Genomic DNA, 7,392 nt, shown 5'->3' with positions numbered 1-7,392 from the left:
TTTCTTTCTTTCTTTTTTTTTTTTTAACTTTCCCTTCTTTTTTAAATCAACTGTATGAAAAAAAAGTTAAAAAGAAAACAAACATACAATAAAAGAACAATTTCAAAGAGACCATAACAAGGGAGTAAGAAAAAGACAACTAACCTAAGATAACTGCTTAACTACCAACATGTTCCTACTTTACCCCAAGAAAGTTACCTAATATAGCAACATTTCTTTCCACAGATTTTTAAGCACTTATTTTTGTTATACTTTTTTGAATGGATGATATACTCGTATGATTCAAAAACTAGAAAGTTTAATAGAACATTAACAAAAAGTATCCTTCCCATCATCTCACAGTTGCCCACTCTCTATGATCCTCCATTGGATAACCTCTGTATAAGTGTCTTATATAAAATTCTGGAGTTTTCCTTATGCATTTTTGCAAGCTTTAGGTCTCTTCTGTAGTAACAAGGGCTTCTTTTGGTCTAGCGGGGAGGGAAGAGCCAACTCTTCTAGGCAACCATATGATGTGCACGGGTCATGTGGCTGGTTGAATGGCAGAGCTGATCTTGGACTTAATCTCTCTAACTCCAAGTCTGGTATTCTGTCTGATGTGCCAGAATGGAGAGGGTGGAGTTGGAGGTCCTAGAAATAACAAAGTGAATGGAGGGGGGAAGTGATAAAAGGGAGCAGGAAGAAAGCAGGAATCTTTCGTGTTGCGCCTCTACCCAGGGAAACGGTCTCAGTCCAAGAGTTGTAGGAGGCGAGCCACAAGTGAGGTGAGCTCACCTGCAATCAGGTTCCCAACCTCACCCCAAGCTGAGGAACTGTGTGCCTTGGGGTGCCTTACACAGAGAGGCACTCAAGGGCCCTCGCCAGTATGTCACTCTGACACATGACGAAGGTCCAAGGTTAGCAGGGTAGAGTGAATCCACAGGGTGCTGGTAGGTTGAGGCACAGGGGAGAAACAGGTGCTGCTTCAGTGAGAAATTTTTCCTCCAGGTGAAGCCCAGCTGTCTGACACATCTCTTTAGCCTATATGGTCTAAGCCTGGGGGAAGGTCAGTAAGAGACCCCCGAAAGTGAGACTTCCTCTGCTATTTATTAGAGACAAGATTGTGGTTTTGAAGAGCCTAAAGAGGGATGAATGACACAGAGTCATGCAGGAGAGTGGTTCAGACTTCCATTTTCAACACTTGGCAATGGGCATTTGAAATGCTTTGGCCTAATGAGTAAAATCTTAGCTCATCTTTAAGCTAATTAGCTTGTTCTGGGGGGAGGGGAGTGCTTCGAGATTCTGAGATTATGTAAGATATTTGGTCAGAAAATTCCTCGAACTTGCAGAATTTTGTTTATAAATGGTTGGCCTGTTTTTTGTGATGTGTGTGTTTGTGTTTCCTTGAACACTGTATTCTTAAAAACAAACAAAAACTATCTGTTACAAAGCAGCTACAGCATTGGTGGGATTTGTTTGTGTCTGTTCTAGTTTACTAATGCTGCCAGAATGCAAAACACCAGAAGTGGATTGGCTTTCATAAAAGGGGGTTTGTTTGGTTACAAAGTTACAGTCTTAAGGCCATAAGTGTCCAAGGTAACACATCAGCAATCGGGTACCTTCACTGGAAGATGGCCAATGGTGTCCAGAAAACCTCTGTTAGCTGGGAAGGCATGTGGCTGGTGTCTGCTCCAAAGTTCTGGTTTCAAAATGGCTTTCTCCCAGGACGTTCCTCTCTAGGCTGCAGTTCCTCAAAAATGTCACTCTCAGTTGCACTTGGGATATTTGTCCTCTCTCAGCTTCTCCAGAGCAAGAGTCTGCTTTCAACAGCCGTTTTCAAACGGTCTCTCATCTGCAGCTCCTGTGCTTTCTTCAAAGTGTCCCTCTTGGCTGTAGCTCCTCTTCAAAACATCACTCACAGCTGCGCTGAGTTCCCTCTGCCTGTCAGCTCATTTATATGGCTCCACTGATCAAGGCCCACCCATTCAGGGAAATTATCCAGAGTCATCACCCACAGTTGGGTGGGTCACATTCCATGGAAACACTCAAAGAATTACAATCTAATTAACACTGATAGGTCTGCCCTCACAAGATTACATCAAAGATAATGGCGTTTGGGGGAACATAATACATTCAAACCGGCACAGTGTCCTACCTGTATTTTCCTCCCCAACTGTCCTCAGCCATGCCAAGAAAACCTGAGAGTTCTACTCTGAATCTCAAAATGTTTCTAAACTTGTGTATTTGCTGCATTATGGCATCCTACAAAATTTCTTTTAACTTTTCTTGATTTTTTTTCTGTCACTGTTTCCACGTATGTCCATTTTCTTAAATCAAATGTTGTCTGTCATAGAAGAGTCACTAAACAGGAAACACCTTGGAGTCATAGAGTCCTGGAACTTTGTTTTCCTTTTCTTTTGTCTTTCTTTAATTTTATGCTGAGCTTCACAGTTTGCCCTCATCAAAAAAATGGGTAAAGAGAAAGATGCTGGGGACTTTCAACTTGTTTGTACCTGTCAAAACTATTTTAGGATTTAAACAATTTGTCATATGAGTTAGGCAGTTGCAAAAGAAGAAAGAAAAAGAGTGGTGTATCATGAGAATTTAAAAGCTTATGATGTCTCAGGAAAATGTAAAGCTTGAGCAAAATCTCAGATGTGGTTCTTCCACGTCGCTGAATTGGTGATTCAATACATGTGCAAAGTTATGTAGGGACAAGGATAGTCATTGCAGCATCATTTTTATAGCAAAAGATTAGAAAAACTGAAATAACCATCTTTAGGGAATTGTTGAACAAATAAGATATACATCAATAAAATGGAATAGTGTATGTAATTTTAAAGAAGAAACAACAATGTTCAAAGTACATTGTTTTTTTTTATCTTCATTTTATTGAGATATATTCACATACCATGCAGTCATACAAAACAAATCGTACTTTCGATTGTTCACAGTACCATTACATAGTTGTACATTCATCACCCAAATCAATCCCTGACACCTTCATTAGCACACACACAAAAATAACAAGAATAATAATTAGAGTGAAAAAGAGCAGTTGAAGTAAAAAAGAACACTGGGTACCTTTGTCTGTTTGTTTCCTTCCCCTATTTTTCTACTCATCCATCCATAAACTAGTCAAAGTACATTGTTAAGAAAAAAATCCAAGATGCAGAATGGTGCTGGGTGTATGTCATATATAGATATAGTATTGTGCATATATAGATATAGTATTATATAAAATAATTTAAATATGCAATTTTAAAATGTGTATATTAATATATTATATAATGCATATGCATATATGCAAAAATATACCTGGAAGAATATACAGAAGCTATTAGTAGTGGCTAACTCTAGGGAAGGGAACTAGATAACTGAAGTTTGAAAGTGGAAGGGAGATGTTACTTTTCACTGTGTATATACCCCATTATAACTTGTGATTTATATCATGTAAATGTATTACCTATTCAAAAGATAAATAGTTATTTATCAAGTGGGAAATTGTAATGCTTAAGCAAAGGAACAAAATGTGTACAGTGCAGGACATGGTTGGGAAGTAGGTATCTAGCCCGTACATAATACAGGTAAAGAGAAAGAGAGGTTGAAACTGGGAGTAGGGGAAGACAATGCTAAGTTGGGGGAGCACCTGAAGGTGTTCAAATAGAGAAGAGACAGTTCAGAGCTTTCAGAAGATTGTTCTGATTGCAGAGTGCAGAGTGTAGGATGAATTGGTGCAGGAGGTGATTCCAGTTAGGTGCCATAGCCATGGTCAAAGGGGAAGGAGCGAGGCCTGAGCTGAGGCTGTGGCTCTGAGCTGGAAGGTAGTGTAAGGTATGCGGGGGACATAGCCCCAGTGGAACTTGGTGACTGACAGGATTCAGGGTCCTGGGGAGGAGAAGAATTGAGGGTCACAGAGAAATTTTGAGCTTGGGTTATTGGGACTATGGTGACACATTAATAAAATACGCCATGTTTTTTATCATCTCCAGTCCTTTTCATTTTCCTTCTGGCAAATTCACTCTCCCATTGTATTTCCCCCCCCACTTCCTGTGGCTCCTCTTCCTTTACACTTCTCAACTTGACATCACTTCCTCCTAGAAGCCTTCCCTCATTCCTTGTGTAGAGTGTTGGTGCCTTTTCTTAGTGTTTTCCCTGTAAATCCATTTTTTTCATAACATGTATTACATGCTGCATGATATGATTCATTGTTTCTCCAAGACTTAGTGTGGGTTCCTCTGAGATAGAGCCTGAAGTGAAGCTTATATGTAAGTAGATTACTTGTAAATGGGACTGCAGGGAGGAGAAATGAGGAACAGGGAAGGAGGGGAAGCTGGTACAAAGATGCCTTATCAACTGGCCACCACTGTGGACAACTGATGCTCAATCATGCAGGACCTTCTGAGAATCCTTATGAAATGTGACTCACAGTTGTTCATGAGGGGAAGAAAAGAGAGAGCATTTATCCCTCAGCTTCCATCCTCCACTGGTTGATGTTTGTCCCACAGGGCATTCCCTTATCCACAGTGCCCGGCAGCCCTTGCACCCCTGGTGGTGCTGGGTGAAGTTGGTCTGAGCCTGCGTGGAACTGGATGGCATAGCAGGACTGGAATAAGAGCAAAGCTGGGCAGAGTCAGAATGATGTGCAAGAGGTATCTGGAATGGTTTCTAAACTCAGAATCCTGGGAGAAAGGGACAGGAACAGAGAAAAGGATCATGCTCATGAGGATAGTGTGAGAGCACAGCCTAAGAGGCTTGGCAGAGCCTGGGGACCAAGGAAAGACCAGGACATGGGGGAGGGGAGGGGTGGGATCCCTCCCCACCCCTGGCACCCCTGAGGGTTTTAATCCCACTGCCCATCTGCCATCTGAGACCATCTGCCTTCTTATTTCAGGGATTTTATACATTCTTGTGTTTTGGTAGTTTGTCCTACAAAGAGAATTCAGGGATGGAGATGTAATTTGGTAATTATTTCAATAGAGATGATGTAAGAGGCCTCAGGAGAGGAAGAAGGTATCAAGAAAGACAATGGGAAAAGAGAATGGAATTTACCATAGCACTTTTGTGAGGAGGAAGGCAAGAATCCGGGGAAGAGATAGACAGAACAGCCCAGCTGTTAGGAGAAAAACCTACAGCACAAAGGAGAGACCTGATTGGAAACAGCAAGTGAATGAAAAGAAGTGAACAGAAGCTTTCTTTCAGGGAGTTTAATGTGACAGGAGGAATAGGGGCAGATGCTCGAGGAAGCAGTGTGGTTAAAGGACTACTGTCTTTCTTTTAAGGCCCAAGGAAAGGGGTGAGTGATGAGGGGGAAAGTGAAGATGTCTGGAGGAAGATAAACAAAGGCAGACCTTAGAGATGCTGGGGGAAGGATATCAAGGGAACAGATCTAATATTAAAAAGTATGATGAGCCCTCCCTCCTCCTGCTGGCCTTTGCATCGGGTCCACCTGCTCAGACTCCAGGCAGTGGGGGCCTGCCCCGAACCAGCCCCACACAGTGGGGATTGCCTGTGCCCCTGAAGGCCCTTGGGACCCCTGCTGGGAAGGAGCCTCACATCTTCACAGGATGCCAAGATGGGCTCAAACACACACACAAAGCTCAGAGCAGAACCTGGGATTCATTGCTTTAAATGGTTTTGAACCAACGGAGCTGTGTTCCCTTAAGGAGACAGACAGCCCGTGGTGTGAATGTTATAGTTTGTGCACAGAGTTACATTAGGTTCCTAGTGGTGTCATGCACATGGGCTCTGCAAGTTCCCCTAAATTCTTAGAGGTGCACTTTGCCTTTTGAATCCGAGAGTTGCAAAGTTGTATAAAGAATGGTCCTTGTGGAGAAGCACCAAGTCAAGGGATAGCCATAGGATAGGATTTGTGATGGTATCTGCCCCCAGGTCATGAACTGCCCCTTAAAGCCCCTGCTCCCTTATGGCACTGCTTAGGACCTTGCCCCCCTGGCATTCTGTGACACACAGTCCACTCAAGGCTTCCAGAAGAAGGTTTTAAACTTAGCTGTAGGCTCCATGATGTACCACACCATCACCCTCACCAGTGAAGATGTGGAGAAGTTCAAGGCTCTGAGAGTGATTGTGCAGATACCAGCCATAACAACGTGGATATCAAGGTTGTCAGCGAGCTCAGGATGGCCATGTGCAACATACCATCAACAGTGTGGAAAAGACTGCCGATACCACCATCTGCTGCATCCTTAACCTGTACCAGCGAAACACATGACTGTTCCAGGAGCTGCAGGAAGGCCCAGAGGGACCCAGAATATCGAGCAGATCACAAAGTGCCACGAGGATGACCCAAATCAGGTGGAGACACTGAGCCTCATCATCTTGGACTGCAGGGGGTAAGCAATTGCTGTTCAAGTCAAAGCCTTTGGCTTCAGCAACATATTTTATGACCCTTATTTGCAGGATGGAATAGAGCATGCAGAGGATCTACCCTGCAGGACTTACTGTATCAGAGTACTGAGTCTCCTTGCACTGCAATCTCAATGAACACAGCTAACACTCCATCAATAACTTTACTAAAAGCAGATGAAACAAGGAGCATTCCTAGTGAATGTGGTCCAGGGTGGACGTGAAAGCCTTAGTTCAAGCTCTCAAGGAAGGAAGGATCAAAGGGGTGGCCCTGGACGTTAGGGATGTTTTGGGGCCTTTTAGCTTTCTTTGCTCAGGGCCCACTGAAAGGTGCACAGAATTTAATCTCTGCTTCCCACAGGGCTTGGGATAGTGAGCAATTGTCACTGCAGATGCCAGGAAGTTTAAGAAACTCTATGAAGAAGGAATTCTTTGTTACAACAGCTCCTTGGTCAGTAATAGATCAGCAAGCAATTCATCCAGAGCTCAATGGTGCCACCTACAGATACCCACCAGGCATGGGGGACATGGCTCCAGGAGGCCCTCATGAGGCCCTGGAAGAAGCATCCCTGGTCACAACCTTCCCAGGTGGCACACTCTTCCCAAGCCCCTTCTCCCAACCGTCCCACAAAACATGGGGACAATCGAGTGCACCCCAACAAGCAACAGCAGAGAATATTAAAAGTGTCAATACTACAAAAGAGCTAGAAGTCAAGACATGGGAAAACTGAAGAAGTTGTCTGTTTCCTGAAGCACTGAAAGACTAGAACATGATTTATTAACAACCGACTTCTGTTATGTGCTAAATTTTTCATCTGTGCATCAAACTCACAATGAATAAATGGGTCTTTTTCCTATCTTAGTCCCTTAGGCACAGCAGGTCCTAGCATCTTACTTACTCCAGAATGTGGCATCACAAGTTCCAAACATTGAAATGAAATATTCAACAGAGGAAATCCCTATCCCATGTATCTGTTCCCTTCAGTCCACAGGGGCTGGTTACCTCTTTTGCTAATAGGAAGATTAATTTGTGGAAAAATGGGGAGA

At 43.2% G+C, this 7,392-nt stretch overlaps 1 pseudogene; it reads left to right on the top strand.

The window, feature by feature from the left end:
* The first annotated feature begins 5,799 nt into the window (after nucleotides 1-5,799).
* LOC119540526 lies at nucleotides 5,800-7,053 on the top strand (annotated as a pseudogene).
* Nucleotides 7,054-7,392: the final 339 nt, after the last annotated feature.

Source organism: Choloepus didactylus, chromosome 7, assembly GCF_015220235.1.
Source record: "Choloepus didactylus isolate mChoDid1 chromosome 7, mChoDid1.pri, whole genome shotgun sequence".
NCBI lineage: Eukaryota > Metazoa > Chordata > Mammalia > Pilosa > Megalonychidae > Choloepus > Choloepus didactylus.
The sequence above is the reverse complement of the archived record's forward strand: the minus strand, read 5'-3'. Positions and strand labels throughout refer to the sequence as shown.